At 34.9% G+C, this 17,429-nt stretch overlaps 1 protein-coding gene across 3 annotated transcripts in view; it reads right to left on the bottom strand.

Moving 5' to 3' along the window:
* Positions 1–17,429, bottom strand: part of Rlip (Ral interacting protein) — a 213,112-nt gene that overhangs the window by 113,237 nt on the left and 82,446 nt on the right. Inside the window, exon 1 of one of the 3 annotated variants that reach the window (XM_081736143.1) lies at positions 7,248–7,385. The exons of the other annotated variants lie outside the window; for them this stretch is intronic. The gene's annotated coding sequence lies outside the window, so the exon portion shown is untranslated. Of the gene's footprint in view, positions 1–7,247; positions 7,386–17,429 lie in introns of those variants that run through there. 3 annotated transcript variants of the gene reach the window in all.

The raw sequence follows: 17,429 nt of genomic DNA, 5'->3' as shown, positions 1-17,429 counted from the left end.
CTGAAAGAAGTCTTTAATTATTTTAAATGAGAAGTCTACATACCGAACTTTACTTCCTACCCCTTTTTACTTCTTATCTCCATTTCTTCTAAGTGAGAAGTCCATATACTAAATGTTATTTCTCTAGCATTCAGAAATTCCGAGATATGGCTATTTTGAGATAATAATTGCCACCCTTTTCCCACCCCTTCTTCCCCGTGACTTTCCAAAAAATCTTCCGTAGTGAGACATTACATAAAAATCCTATGTTCTGTCCAATTTTCATGTTTCAAGCTTAAGCGGTCTGGCTTGAGCGTTAATGAATCAATCAGTCAGCCAAGACTTCTATTATATAGAGACATACAGGGTTACTTTAGATAAGGTCTTATACAGTATTTTCCTCAAAATGCGTTTAATTGAATAAATGACTACGTTTAGATATTAACTCATGTTCACACAAAGCTTATGAAACTATACAACACGATAAGGGTAACCCCACATCCATACAAAGTAAGATAACATCATTTGTAATGAGAAGACCCCCTCCAAAAAAAGAAAAAAAAACATAAAATTTGAAATTTCTTACTGAGCCCTTATCTATTGAACTGATAACCGAAGATTTTTTTCGAAAAAAAAAAGTATTGGCAATCAAAATATAAATCAGATTAATTGATTGTTTAATTAGAGTTTTAGAGTCCGTTTTCATTGCTAAGTTATGAGATGGTATTCAAATCACTATTTCCGTTGTATCCAATATTCCCGTCAGTAGTTGATATTAAAGTGCATATTTTTTCCAAGGCGTTTTGAGGTATGACAATTTTCAATTTAGGGAATCCTTGTGGATCAAAACACGACGTACACAAAGGTGCGTACGTCAACCGCTTAGCCACGAGGCAGCTCAGAATAAAGATTTGAAGGGTAATCACCCTATGTTATGTGCAGTAGTTGGTTCTATATTTTACATGGAATATTATTCTGATGTTATAACTATCACTGTGTTTCTAAACTATTAAGTATCTTGTCCAAAATTGCATCGTATTACAAGCCTAACTTAATGTTTACCTGTGTTTTGATCTGTCCGGAAACTTTTAACCGGCTTCTGCACAACAACTAATACCCAGACTGCAGCTACTCTCAAATGTCGATTCACAATAATAACTGAAATGTTTGTAGGGTGACTATGATTAAATTCTGATTGGAGTTCCGCTGCAGTAAGTTTCAAATTTATTTTGCTAAACAATACAATAATATGATCTTTCGTACGTGGCATAATACGAGACCTTGTAGTTTGATTTTTGTTCACGTTCTTTCGTCTTTGCTGAAAACGCTTGATGGAGTCATCAAAAGTAGATGTAGTCTATTTCAGTTTGAAAGGTATTTGACGAATAGAAAAGCCCACATTATGACGTGCAACGTGTGCCTCTTCACTTAAGATCTTACCTTTGTCCGTGATTTCTAACAATAATGGCAACAAACCCCCAGAAGAGGCAAAAATCCACACAAACATAGTTCAAAACGTTACTGTTCTCTATCTTATAATACTGTTCACTAATAATGTAAACTTCTGACATTATTTGTGTCTGATAAGGCCTGTATACTAAGGAATTATATTCTAGGGGTAACTATAAAAAGGAATTAACTGCTAACGTTTAACCGTACTTCGACAGGCAAACTTATTGCATGATCCTGGTCACGCTATATTTAATTAAAATAATCGCCGACTTTACAATAATTCAATAATCTTTCTTTTTACTACATGTAAACATGTTACAAAAACGAAAAACGTCTTTATCCTCCTGAGACATTATAGAGACTTAATCAAACAAAATATTTCGAATTGGTGGCTTTCCCTATCGGATATAAATTGATTAGCTCATAAAAATGTAAGTTGAAGCGCCTATCCGGACCAATATTAGTGTCAAATCCATGGCTTTCGGGGTCGCCGAGAAGATCAATGATCTTTCCAATGCTATTTAAATCGATGCCATTAAAAACGAAAACAGCATATTTCACGGGTACTAAACACATGAGATACGGAGTTGTGCATTTAAATTTTAATTTCACTCAGCGAAGCGGGTAATACATGCTAGTATCTATTCATAAAAAGAAAAAAATATGAAGATTTCCAAGTAACTGTTTCAAGTTTTGACAAACTTAAAATTTTACCAACCCTGGCACAATTAGAGCGATAGGCACGAAACCAATCCTAAGAAGTCTCAGAAACTGATTAGTTTTATAAACAGAGCCAACTGCGCTGACGATCTTAAAAGACACATCCCGTCATCGTAGGTGGTTCTGTTTACAAGACTATGTTAGTCAGTTTCTGAGAAATCCTGAGATTGGTTTCTTTCCTCAATGATGCACTTCATTTCACCACAAAAGAACTTGGTAGCTGTGTTGAGTTACCATATAGGAAATTTAATGTTTACATAAGTACTTGCCTCGTTCTAAAACTAGACGGGACACACTTATATTGGTGACATTTCTAGAGTTCACCCACTTACTACTACAGCAAGTCAGGGAATTAAATTTACTTAGCTACTGCTTATTAATACTGTAAATATCTCACCTAACGAAATGTAGTCGTCTTAACTGTCTTCTGCCAAAAATCACAGATCACTGGTAGAGAGAAGGAAGGATATAATATATTGCTTTTGCTGAGATATATGTCAATACATGCAATTTATGTCGATTGGATTGGATTGCATTAACTGGTTATGATTCACTAATGAACTTCTGCTTCTGTGGGGATAAACCTTCGCGTTTCCTCAGCCATCAAATACATAACACGAACACAAAGAAAACAAGCACGAAGACTAGGCTTGCAAAATCTTCTATACAATGAAAACTGCACGGAGTCTGTAGCTGTTATAGTTTCGGATTCCCGTATTGTCCCTCACTATTTGCTCCGTCTCTTTTAACCTAGCCGACATAATAGTGGGACGTAAAACTGAAAGATTTCATTTCCTCTTTCTGCAAAACACTAAATACCATGCAAGGTATCCTTAAATTTGAAGTATTGCATATGACATCACAATTAATAGGAATATGAAATTACAAGAGTAAAGAATAACTCAAAGCATTGTTAATTATCTTTCTCAACATATATTTCAAATCCTATTGTAATAATAATAATAAAAAAAACACTGAGTAACGTCAATATCCTGGAACGTTATGCAACCCAACTTAAGAGATGTGTAATGTTGGTTGTAGAAAGACAATGAAACTTCTTTACATTAAAGGCAAACGCCTCAGTGCGTGACGCTAATAGGATTGAGGATTTAGATTTCTGACATCTATGCCCATTTAGTCCGTCACGTATGAGGGATGATGTCCCTCGGCGAGCACACTATCCGGGGAAAGGGAAGGAAGCGGTCTGGGACTTACAAGTTAGGCTAGTGTGAATGAAGAAAACCCAGGAAAACCTCATTCAGATGGCTGGCCTGAAAAAGCTTTTTACACTTTTTCGACCGAGTGCCCCCACCGGGATTCGAACCCGGGACCGTTCGCACCGAAGGCGTGTGACACTAATATATGTCATTATGTGTCCTATCACTTGCATGGCATACGCTAATAGATGTTGTCATCTGCTGTTGAAGCTATGTCTGTATTGAAGATATGTTTAGAACACAGGGTTGAAAAAAACACGTTTCTAAAAAAAAGAACGTTTTTTTATGTTCAAAACAAGTTTTTTTTGTTTAAAACGTTTTTAACGTTTAAAACAAAGTACTTTGTTTTAAACAAAAAAAAAACACGTTTAAAATGTTTATTTTGTCTAAAACAATAATCTAAATACGCATATATATTCCATTTTTACACGCTCACAGGTATTGCTTGCCATCTATATTCAACTGTTAGATCAAATTTCTGGAACTTCCCTAATCTCGATCCGTCCAAATGTTCAATTCCGGAGGAAGAAATCAGGATTTTCCCAATTTCTGTTCACTGAATATGTAGTTTCTTTGTGTTAGGTTCTACTGGTCGTCTGCATTCTTAATCTTTAAACGCCCATTGACACAACTGTTGTATCAGGGCTTTAAACCTCAATGGCTCAGTCCCTAATTAAGGCTGGAAGATGGTTTTGGAACCAATTTATTCCTGAAGAATGAAGCTTTCCGCTGGTGTGCATCTTATCTATGTGGAGGTACCATGTGGCGGTGGGAGGAGGGTAAATATCGCGTTCTTTTGTTTCTTTGTAAACGGTTTTTTGGGAGCCATTCCCCCTCTTGGGGGATAATTCATAAAAATTGGTACATGAAGCAATGAAGTAGGCCACTACATGATAATATCGTGTATTTGTACTTCTTGCTTATATGGGGGAGCAGGGAGGGGGCAAAGTTAGACAATTTTTGGAGTTTCAGTTTTTTGACGTAAATTACATTTATTTTTACAACAAACATCAATAGCTCAACCCCTAATTAAGCTAGAAAGATGATATGGTACCAAAATATTTCTGAGGAATGAAGCCTTCCGCTAGTATGCATTTTATTAGGGATGGGCACGAGTCGACTCGAAACTCGAAGCAAATTCGAGTCGAGTTTCGAATCGAGTCAAAGGTAATTTTCTCGAGTCGAGTTTCGAGCCAAGTCACTGTTTTGAGGTCAAGTTTCGAGTCGAGTCAAGTTTGATAAACGGCTCGCTCGTTTAGCTCGTTTTAACTCGTTTTGAAATCATGGCCTAATTAGACTGGAAAGCGAAAGTCATAGGAAATGTAAGCAGTAATATGGAACGTTTTTAGTGTTGCTCAGAAGATGGGACACTGCTCGCATCTCGTCTCGTCTCGATTAACAGGACGACTATGGATTTTTATAACGAGATAGCCTCAAATGTGAGCACCAATGTAAACACCGGTATATACTGTAGTCCTTACCACCAAGGCTGAGACCTGCACGATCTAACTTTTGAGCCGAAGCAGAAGCCCAATCCAGGTAGTGATGTTAACTGGCTCAGTTCGGTTCAACTGAGAAGCAGCTCGAGCCGGCTCGATTGAGATGAGGCACCAACTCGGCTTAGGTTAGCCATCGGCTCGGTTGGGTGAGCTGCCTTGACTCGGTTCAATAGTGAATGAGCTGTGAGCCGAGCCGAGCAGGTTTGAACATGTTTGGCCGACGTAGTCTAACTTTCAACGATTTTTGGTTCGAGCCTGGATAATTGCTCCTCCGGAACTGAAACCCAAAATCTCCTGAACGATGTCCTTGCCTCCTTGACTTCACCTTTTCCGAGATCAGCTGTCAACTAGTTTTTAGTATTCAGATATAAAACGCCTATCATTCATGTTTATACACGCTGGTGTTATAATAATAATAATAATAATAATAATAATAATAATAATAATAATAATAATAAAGTTGTAGTAATAGTATCATTGATAATAATTATATTGTCTATGTAGGATACTTGAAGAAAGTACTCCCCGCATTTGGCTCGACTCGACTAGAAACTCGAGTCGAGTTGGAGGAAATTTTTCGAGCTGAGTTGAGTCGAATTTCAATGAAAACTCGCTCGAACTCCGTCGTGCACATCCCAACATATTATGTATGTAGTAGGTATTTAAGTACGGCCGAGAGAGGGAGGATGAAGTTCGTTTTTTAAATTTTTCATCGGATTTTAGAGGCCGTTCCTCCCCCTTTGTGGTACATCCACAAAAATTAGTATGTAAAACAATGAAGTAGTCCTCTACATGATAGTAACCTGTATATGTACTTCTATTTATAGAGGAAGAGGAGGTCAAATTTGGCTAATTTACATTTCGTTTCAGAACGGTTCCATAAAAGGCAAGATATATTTTACTGAAGTGGTCTAGAAGCATAATTTTTGTTCGTATACATGATGTGTGCAGCAAAAATGATATGCATATGGACGTGGTACTGTCGTGGGGGAGGGAGGGGAGAGAATGTCTAATTCAATGAATGTTTTTCTGCTCATTTATTTAATTCTTCCTACATAAAACGAATTCGTTACGCAAGGCAGCACTGGATACCATTTCTTATATTATTGTCACAAGTATGTGGCCTACACATTAGCATCATTTTGTCAGCGCAAAAGCACACGTTTTTAGCAGCATTTTGCGGTGACTGCAAGAGTTGCCAGGGCCCCGCAAAGTCAATATTTTCATATTTTTTAGTGATTTTTGTGTCTGTTCGTTTCTACAAATACGGCGGGAATTTCACGAATATTACCTCATTGGAATCTGTAGTCTATAAGCTTTTCAACTGTGTATAAATCATATCTCTGTGATAATTAGGAGGGTTACCAGAGCCCAGAACGTGAGAGTCTACCAGTTTGTTAAAATCCCTGGCGGGCATCTAAAAGTTAATTGTGTTGTTATGCCGTAGACACTAATCATTGTTAGCTATCCATGTTGGAGATAGAGATGTATCTTGAAAACTGTTTAGTTAAAATATGTCATTTGCTCCTTGTAGGCTAGTCACTGCTCTTTTCTATGAGTTCTATTGTATTTGTCAGAGTATTTCTTCTAGCTTATGATGTGAGAACTGTTCGTTATTATGGAAATGATAGTGACCAAAAAATAATCAAGTTTTGAATTTGTGAATTTGGATCTTAGAATAGCGTATAGTGTGTTTAACCTCAATTATTCTTGGAAATTAAGAAATTTTCAACTACTTCACTTCAATTTCTGTTGGTTTAGTTATACGCACACTGATGTGCAGAATTTCGTTCAATAATTGTTTTTATAATAAGAATATAACTCTGCTTGTAATTTACTTCATGCACAAATCCTACGGAGGATGGGTTGTTTGTTAGAAAATTAAATTAGCTTCTTCAATCTGATATTTTAGTTGTTTTAAACATGTCCAACCACCATCGAAAAAAAACATGTTTAAAACAATTTGTTTAAAACGTTTAAAACAAACTGAATAAAACAACAGCCCTCGTTTAAAACATGTTTTAAACATTTTGTTTTAAACATATCAACCCTATTAAAACCTAAGAAAATATAAATAATACTTTTCGAATAACAAAACAAATACGATGCTAAAATTTGCTATTGTGAAAGTGTAAACCCAGCTTTAGTACATTTTCCTAAAATTTGTGTTGTGATATGATATTGAATAAATATACACAAGGCGTGAAGGATGTGAATAAATATCTTTAAAAAAAAGTTTTCATATTGTACGTCTTTTATATTTAGATGTTGCTTTAAAAAAGTGTTTAGGTAATTTTGACCCGTTCCACACCAGTTGCATAGCAGATATCTAGTTAAGGGTTAATACAAAATCAAAAAAGAATATTATCAAATACACTACCTTATCTACCACATCCAAAATTGGGCATCAGTTAACTAAACTACACACAAAGCGCACACAGATGTTAAACATCCTAGCGATTTACAAACTACAAAAAAATAAAGATGCAACATAACCGCATGTTAGCACAAAGCTTACGTCTCTAAGATAACCGGCATTTTCAGAATAGCTGTAACTTATTACGTCATGGGTTAATTATTCCTGGTTGATCTGTTTACTCAGTGGCAGACACACACTAACGTGATATGAAAGCCGTTCAACTTTTGTGCAATCCTTATTTCGTACCTGCTTGTGGAAGCGTAAACGACCTTGGTTAACATTACGTTAGCATTCTTCTTATTGTATGCTGAATATCTACATCAAGGATTTACAATGCGTCATGCACGAGTAAACTAGTTTAAAGTGGATTATTAAAAAGTACCAATGAAATAAATAAATACTTTCCATAAATAATGTTAAAAACACTACACATAATCAAAAATAACTTTATTTTTGTAATCAGACTACAAAATTAATGAGGGAAAATAATAGTACTATGTGTATAAACAATAGAAACGTTTCCTATTTCATATATTTTAATTATTTTTACGTCTAAGTGAGATAATATGATGGCGTCATAATCTCACAACCACAACATTATGAGCTCAGACTACCTTAAAATACATTCTACTTATTGTATTATTATACCACGTGAATATAGGAATAGCACCTTGGTAAAATGGTTGTAGGCGATTCCTTTCTTTCTCCTCGAAGAAATTACACACTTACAATTAAAGAGGGTAATAAAAACGAAATAATGTATGTTGCACTATTTTTGCTATTCACGCCGAGAGCCAAGGACTCGTTCGGTGTTCACAAACCACAGAGTCCAGAGTATGTTACTACAGTTGTTGTACGAAGCACAGAGAAGTATTTACAGTTTCCAGAAGAAAATAAGTATATTTTATATTCACTAAAATCTAAAGATTATTTTGTGCTTTACTCCGAGGCAAACAAAAAAGTAAAATAAACTTACGATATTATTTGAAAAGAAATATTTACGAATACTATAATTTTCTCGAGTTCTATTTATAAAACTATTTTTTTTTTTTTCAAAATTTAAGTGTCTGTGTTAGATTACCTATTCAATATTTAAGGAACTACATAACCAGTAACGTAGTCAAGAAACGTCCAAGTGGAGTAGACTCTAAAATTTTATATTGATGATGACTTAGGAAAATATCATGACAAGTATCCTACACTATTTCAAGGCTTACTTTGGGGATGGCAGAGGGCAAATGCCTCCTGAATTTTATATATATCTACTTAAAATTAATAGTATAATACTATATTTAAAAAAATGCGGAACTCCACTTATACTCGTATCGTCGGAAGGATCTCGGTGGCTCAACTATGGTGCGAGGGACTCTAGTTCAATCCTAACTATCAATGCCAAGTGGGCTTCGTAGACACATGCCGTATACTTCTCCCATTTCGTCCCATTGTCTTAATTTCGCTATTACGTTCATTATTATCATCATCACTTCTCCCTTACCTTCGGAGCATGCCTCTACCACTATAAGCAAAATCTAAAAATGACCTTCCTGCATCGTTAGCAGCTCACTCTGCTATATATTTAGAAATTGCCCTGCACTATAATTTACAGTGTCTTAAAGAAGTAGTATTCCGTTTTTGTAGCTCATTGTCGTTTTTTCAGTCCTCCTTTTACCTTCCGCCATATCTATCATCTTGCTTGTCGAATAACGCCTTAACCAGTTCCCCCCCCTCTTTTTAATTACTTTCAATATGTTTTTCTCCTCTACTATGTATGGCACTTCCTCATTTGCCTTCTATTCGATCTTTCTCTACTTTTCTTCCACACACACATTTCAAAAAACTAATCATTAGCATTGTTTTTCTGCTAATCATTACTAATCATTAGCCCTCCAACATACGCTCTTTTTCTACCTTGAGATTTCTTTCAGCATTTCATTTGAAGGGTAAGGGAAAAAAAGAAGGAATGTCACAAAAATGCATTTTCGAGAAAACAGCGTTTTAATATTGAAAACCTCGTAAAAACGAATAGGATTAGTCAAATCTTTTGTCTTGTTTACATGAATATTTCTACATCTACGCATGCATGGCATATACAGTCAAATAGAGCGAAAAATCGCCAACAAATAGGACAAAGCACTGGATAAAGCACACACATGGACATTCCTTGTTTTTTCCCCTTACTCTTCAGTTGCACTTCACATTTTTGCTAATATTGAAACTGAGAGAAGACCCGAAACGACACTGATTTTAATTTGCAAAATATGTCAGCAATCCAATCAGCATTGCTGCCGACTTTTAAAACCAGAGTCTGCTACTTCTTTCGTTTAAGTAGCTTCTCAATTTTCCTCGTAACATTGGGGACACTACCAAGACCATCTACTGTAGCTTTTCCAACGGTCACCAGTCCAAATATTGCTCAATATTTTATCTGAACATTCTCAGATACGATAGGAAACCATAAAACAAGCATGTTGATAATCATAAATACATGTAAAGGGTTCGTTTGGAAAGGTCCTCCCTTTTAGATATTTATCTTCTAACATCAACCAAGTTACTTGTTTCCTTTCTTTTTTCTTTTCTTTTATTTTTTTCACATAAAAATAACAGTAAGCTCTTCGCGTCACGTTCTCTGCAAATTTCATATTTTTTTTGGTTGCAACGAAGCTTGGCTTATATGAGACGTACATCTACAGCTTAATGTGGGATCCGAACCACATGAGCTCCCATCGAGAATTGAACCTAAGTGTTCCGCGCCAAAGACTCGTCGCATAGCCACGAGGAGCTCAATTTCAAACCTGGACAACGATTCCACAGTTTAACTATGAAGGAGGGAGAGGGACGCCGGATAAAATAATATATATATAATAAATAATACACTGCTATATTATAGTGGTACCATAACATTATCATATCTATTTCTTAACTAGAAATAATATCCAAAAATCTTGGTTCCCTGTTTCATAATACTTATGCTCTACGTCGCTACGTTCTCCAATTCTGTTATTGCCTAAAAATGAGAAAAAGGGTTTAAATTTTTACTGCGAAAGATTCTTAATATGTATATTCACGTGTTCCGCATTTCATTTTGTGACTTGAGACGAAACTACCTTGCGTAAAGAAGAAAACCATTATTACCGGCTATAAGCCGACAGCCAGCGGTAGTCTGTGAGGCCAAGTACTAATATACTAGGAGGGAAATGCATTTTTCAAACACAGTAAAATTCAAAACTATTCTGAAACCATCATTAATTTAGATATTTTAGCATCTGGTGGCCACGGTGTACACATTTCCAACACAAGGGAAGGAAACGTAACTTTAATATAGTGTTAAAATGAAATCCATAATTGTGCTTCATAAAACGGAATATGAATCACATTTCTGGATCTCATGACACTTAATATGTTGAACAAATGTTAAAGATAATTTTACAAGCTGAATAGGACATCCTCATTTTCGGTTTAGTGTTGACAAGTTAAAGACACATCGGCAGACCGGTAAATGTTTTTATTTTAACCTGCTCGAAGCCAATGAATTATCGAAGTTATTGACTAACTAGTAAGACAACAAGAGCTTAGAACAAAATTATTAAATGAAATAACGGTATTTTAGTTTTTAAAAGCATGTAAGAGGAACTAAGGGCCCAAGTAAGTACTATTATTTGCGACCATGTTGATTTTAGTGTTTAAAATCAAACTACTATTATTTGAGATTAGTAATGCTGCATTTATCATATTCTAATAAAGGAAAAACTAAAATCTACTTCAGCACTGAAAATGTACAACATACAAGCAATTTGCTCTCATATACATTTTTTGGAACATTTTTTTAAAACGACATCTTTTATTAGTCTTCCACAATTCCTTTCTTGGTACAGTTGGCTTTCCGACTGATAGGTGTCACTTACGTCTATGAATTTAAAGGGCCTATCCGGTTTGCAATAAGGACCATCACGTGATCAAGTCAAAAGTCAAGTTGCTTCCTAAATCGTCGGAATATTCCAAATCCAGATGTGAGATAAGTTATATCAAGCACATAACCTACGCGTGGAGTGCCCTGCATAATTCGAAGAAGGTGCATATACTCTATTATTTATTTTACTCAAACAACTTGACTTTTGATAATGTTCTATCCATATTTATCTTACGTGTTATACATTGTTCTTAAGCTCTTCAATGTCTTTGCAATAAGCTTTTAATTAGCCATCTCCTTATTATAGTTTTTGATATATGTGGACGAATTCATTTTTGTTCATTGATTTTCTATTGACATTAATGTTAATGTTTTATGTTTGTTTTTTGACTATGTTCCATCCATTTTAGGAAAATTTCTGTTTTGAATATAGAATCTGTATAGTCTGTCCTATATTTTAGCTCAATTTTAGCCATCTCCCTTTTTGGTTTTTGAGATAAGTGGACGAATTATTTGTTTTTCATTGATTTTCGATTGACATTAATGTTTTGTGCGTTTTTTTCCCCCTTGACTATGTTCCATCCATATACTCATAAAATTTTTATCTCTAGCACTTCTAATCTAAGTAATTTTAATTTTTAATTAGCCTTCGATTTGTTGGGGCTCCGCCCCCAGACCTAAGCATTTGCTCGGCCTACGGCCTCGTACCTCTTATCCAACAATTCTACGGAATTTCACATTTATTTTTCTATTTGAACTATCTAAAAGATAAAATTTGAATCCCAAGAAAACGCCTATTCAAATAACATGGCCATTTATTCATCCTCCATTTAGACCCCTAAAAATTAAAAATACTCACTTTTGGCAATTTTTCAGTAGGTTAGTCCCAAAAAGCCACAATCATGCCAAATTTAATCATTCTAGTCCTAAAGGAAATGACCAATAATTTTGGGGTGTAAAAGGTGTCGCATATACGTAAATAACATGGGGAAGATTTTTCAATTGCCCATAAATCCATTCTAAAGTTGGAAATCTTTATTTTTGGTGATTTACTTAGTTAACGCTAACGAAAACGTAAAGCATACCGAATTTCAAATTTTTATTCCAATTCCAAGTAACTAAAACATGAGATTATAGGTTTAAAACGAAGTCCCATTTAAATAACATTGGGAATTTCTTCATCCCCGCTTTAGACCCCTAAAACTTAAAAAAATATTCACTTTTGGCAATTTTCTGTTGTCTAGTCCCGAAAAGCTACAATCATGCCAACTTTCAACTTCCTACGTCAACCGAAGTACCCCTTTATTTTATGTAAGTCAGTTCATATAGTTTTATACGTATATAGTAGGATATGAGTAAAGACAATTCTCACTTTTTTGTTTCATTGAAAAATAAAAAGAAACATAAAGGAAACTCGAAAATAGCACAATGTAATTCTTCAATAATTCGATTTAGTAACGCATTAGATTTGTTTCCAAAAAAATAGATCACAAAGTTTGAAATTTGAGTTCCAATTTATTTTTTAAAAAAATGCAGAGCAAAAACTGAAACCTCTAAACACGAATACAAATTCTCGCTAAATTTATATTCGTGTCTTTAAGGTTCACTGCTTTACTCTTGAATTTACATATCAAATGTTTGCTTAACTAACTTACCGGAACAAAATGAAATACGGAACAGTATTCAATTGTGACCACTTGTTTACCGACTGCTAAATCGACTCCTGGATATGTCCAAACACGCCAACAATCCACGAAATTCATGATCAATCTCAGTTTGCAACTAACAAATTCTGAAGTTCACAGGCAAGTACTTTTCCAGCGAATGAGTATCCTTGTGAAAGCTAGTCGGAAGTGAAATCGCATGAAGGTTTTTCTAAATATTTCTTATAGTGGACACAAGGCAGTTTAATTTACAAAACAAAGGAACGAAAATATAAATAAATAAATAAACGCGATATCATACCCAATACACCTTTTTCGTTCAATAACTAATCTGTCTGATGATCTGTATTATTTCAGGTTAGGCAAGCATGTGCGCTTAGTACAAAACTTTGAATATCCAATTGCCTACATTAACAATGTAGCGAATTCTGCACTTTACAAATTTCTATTATGATAATACAAAATTTTTCAAATGCGAGTAGTTGGGTGAGGCATGCACAAAACATGTCATATATTTTCAACATTAAGATAAAATAGAAGCATGATACAGTTTATGATCAAAATACCAGTAGTAGTTTCTATCATTTCAAAAGTAGTTACTCACCAAACAGTTAGTTTCAATGTAGCTATACAATTATTAATTTTCATAACAAAACACAATAGTTTTAGGTTGTTGAACCCGTGAACCCGTCTCCAACGTTGATTAAAATTTGTGCGGAACTCCATCCGGTTTGAGATTATATAGTATCTTGGGTAAAGATGCCCCACTGAGTGAAGACGCCCCTTCTCGAATTGCTCAAGGCCTGTGACTCTTGGTCACAGGACTTGCCATGCGCGTGAAAGGGTACAGTCATGAGTAAATATATGTGGAAGTTGCATCGGAGAAAGAAGTTGCTTTTGTTCAGGCCTGTTCACAAAGCTAAATTACACTTATTTCAGTGTCTATAATTTTAGAGAGTGAAACGTAGTAATGCTCTTGACGGTAGTTAAATAGAAGTACATGAATAAAACATAATTGCTTACGAACTTCAGTCTTTTACAAACGCTAGTGTGCTTTGTTGTGTTTCTGCTTCCATGAGTAAGCCACATGATCGAAGTCTTTGTTTCAAAATTGAGAAAGTTGTCCCAGTGAAATCGAAGCAAAGATGCCCCAGTTTATGACATTAAAAGTTTAAGATTTCTGTTCGGGACAACCAGTTTATGACGTGTTGCAAGGATTTGTACGTTATGTTTTAAACAATGTTTGGTTTGAATATGAAACACTAACTGTTCTGTAATAACCTGTAATCAATTGTTCACTCAGAAGCAAACGAGAAATTCCCATTTGGAGCAAGGACTTGGTCTCATGATTGGGTTGCTGCTTTCAATGATGTACCGTAACATTCTATTTATAAACTTTTTTCTTTTAGCTCCTTGTGATTAATATTGGACTGAATGAACTTCACATAATGTGTAGGACACTAGTTGGCTAGCAAGCTGAATCAAAAGAATGTGCATGAGTTGAGTTTTAAGTTATTTGTGCGAGCTGAATATGTATGAGGGTTGGTCAAAATACTGAAAAAATATCCTTGGGGGAGGGGTCCTGCGACACACTTGATTTGTCACAACTTCGTTTATCTGGTTGAATTATTTTGAAAAGGTAAATCTCTGGGTGAATCTAATATCCCTTCATTGCAAAATGAAGAGCATTTTCACTAATAAATCAGATATTATCATAAATGTACCAGTGTTGTAGCTGGCAAGTTGTTATAAGGGGAGGCATTACTTTTACAGGAGGCAGGTTTATACATATTAAAAGAAAGCCATCTTCCTCTCTGGTCTAGTGGCTAGGACGTATCCCTTTGTGCACGAAGTTCCGGATTCAATTTCCGGTGTAAACGCCTTGGAAAATTTGAACGATTACGGTGGTTTGGATTTAAACTGTAGGTTCACTGGATGCCACTGCATTAATTGTGATCGCAAGAATCCAAGTTTGAAAAAAAAAATGAACAAAAGATAATAATATGTAAGGTTCACAATTCTTTTTTCTCTTTTATTTTTATCCATTGTTTGCAAACGGATTTAGAAAATATACATGGAGAATACTTGTCATTTGTTGAAAATTTTCTTTATAATTAGATAGATAGATAGTAGAAATTACAGTTAGTAATATTAGTAGTATAAAAGCGTAGTTGCCTGTTTCTATGATGTTGATGAACACATTTTGAAAAATTGTGAAACGGGGCATCTTCCCCCAACATGCATGCCGAAGATACCTCACTTGAAGGGTTTTATAAATGGTTTATTTTACGTTCTTAAATTTACTGAAATAAAATTGTCTTTTGAGATATTACAAACAAGGCATCAGTTTTCTAACTGATTATAAATGCAACAACCTTATCTCAATTGCAGGAGTGGAAAATGGATAATAATGAAAAAGTGGGGCATCTTTACCCAAGTTACTCTATTACACCAAATATCTGCTCTGGATGGTTTTATTTTATTTTTATAGTCCCTTATATTAAAGAAGGATGAAGTCGTCAGTATATATATAAATGCTTTAAGAGTAACTTATTAGTTTGAAAGTAGCAAGTAAACAAGCCTGTAATATATCGTACTTTTCGTGAACGCTTTACTGTAAAGAAGAATTTCGTATACAGCAGAAGCTGCCAACTTTGTTTATATTTCAGTTATAATGCCAAGTGACCAAATAATGACAATTTACCAAAAGTGGAAAAGTATTTTGACACATGATTTATGTGTATGTTGGAGGGTACATATTTTACTTGTCTTCTCAAATAGGTACTTCGAGGCAGATCGACAACCAGTGTTTTCCAGTCTTTTTAGTCTTTTAAAAGATATTAACGCTACAAAACCCAAGAATATAAAGAAGTAATTGTACAGGAACTCAATTCCTCTAGTAATCAAATGATGAAGTGTAATATCACGCATTTTTATGCTCACGTCGTAAAGATAGAACAAAAAACCCATTTCCGCACTTAGTTTTCTGATTCAGGCAAAAATCAAGTACGAAGTACGTTACATGCATTTTATCTTCTCAACAACTTGCGTTATCGGAATATTTAATGAAAAGTATCCAAATATCAGAATATTCGTGCTTTAATGATACCATAACAAAATCATTAAGCTGATGTAAGAGTTTAGTCCGTTACGAGAAGTTTGCTACGCTAGGAATATTTCCTCAGGACCGCCTGCAGATTGCGATCAACAGATTGAGTACATCTGTTTTAGTCTATACTAAACAGTATTACAGTAATGTGCATATGTAACACTTCTTAGCAGATATTTCTCTCTCTCTTTTTTTTTAACACCTTTGAAACTGAGAGGGCACTTTCTAAGACATAAAAATTTAAATATTTTGAAATTGACAATAATTTCATATGGAGACCGAAGTCTCCGCCCTGTTATTTCAGAACAGATTTTTTTGAGAAACGTAATTTACAAAAAAAAAAAAAAAAAAAAAAAAAGTATTAAGTTCAACTACTGACCTTTGCCATGTAACAGGTTCCATTTGCCCTTCAAATAGCATTTTAAGTGAAAATAACTGCCTACGGGATGATTACATAAAGTAAATTTGAACACATCTGTACATCAAAATCAAAAAGAAATTGACGTATCTCAGCATTTTTCACGAATATCTATTACTTCGGAAATAGCGGGAAGTTGTATATGGAACACTACGAAAGGGTGCGATCTTTGAGTTGTGAGAAAGAAAGCCTAGCTTTGTCAAAGAAGGGGCGTTATTAAATCCAAATATTGAGCCTCATTATGCCAATAACTACGTACAGAATTAACATAATAACAAAACAGAATGACTAACAAAACAACAACTTTTAGGCAAAATTCGACTTTATTCATCAACATACGTAGTCTCCTTCAACAATCATACATTCATTCCAATGCTTCTCTAACATTTCTATGCCTATTTTGTAGAGCGATTTATCTTTAACCTCCAAATAGGCTTTAGTTTTAGCAATCATTTCTTTATTGGAACCAAATATTTTCCCTAGAGCATTCTTTTTAGCTCTGCAAAAAGGTAGTAGTCACTGGCAGTCAGATCTGGAGAGTATGGTGAATGGGAAAGCAATTCAAAGTGCAATTCGTGCAATTTTGCCATTGTTGCAATCGACTTGTGATATGATGCATTGTCTTGATGACAGAATACTTTTTCTTCTTCAATTGCGGTCGTTTTTTCTCAATTTCTTCCTCCAATCGCACCAATAACGCCATATAATATTCGCTGTTGATAGCTCTTCTTTTCTCAAGGTAATTGATACCGTGTGCATCCCAAAATACAGAAGCCATCTCATTTTTGCTTTTATAGCCGCTTTAGGCGGCTTTTGCTGGTTGCTGTCCACTGAGCTCACTGCCGATTTGACTTTGGAGTGTAATGATGAATCCATGTTTCATCCATTGTCACATACCACATGAAAAATCCTTTTTATTACGCTGAAACAGCTCTAAACAACGCTCTGAACCGTTGACGGCGTTGTATTTGATCGACTGTGAACAAACCCGGTACCCACTTCGAACAAAGCTTTCTCATGGACACGGCCGCATTTAAATTAAGCA

This window comes from Thermobia domestica, chromosome 13 (genome assembly GCF_964235325.1).
Source record: "Thermobia domestica chromosome 13, izTheDome1.hap1.1, whole genome shotgun sequence".
In the NCBI taxonomy this organism is placed as follows: domain Eukaryota; kingdom Metazoa; phylum Arthropoda; class Insecta; order Zygentoma; family Lepismatidae; genus Thermobia; species Thermobia domestica.
This window is presented reverse-complemented; position numbering and strand designations above follow the sequence as displayed.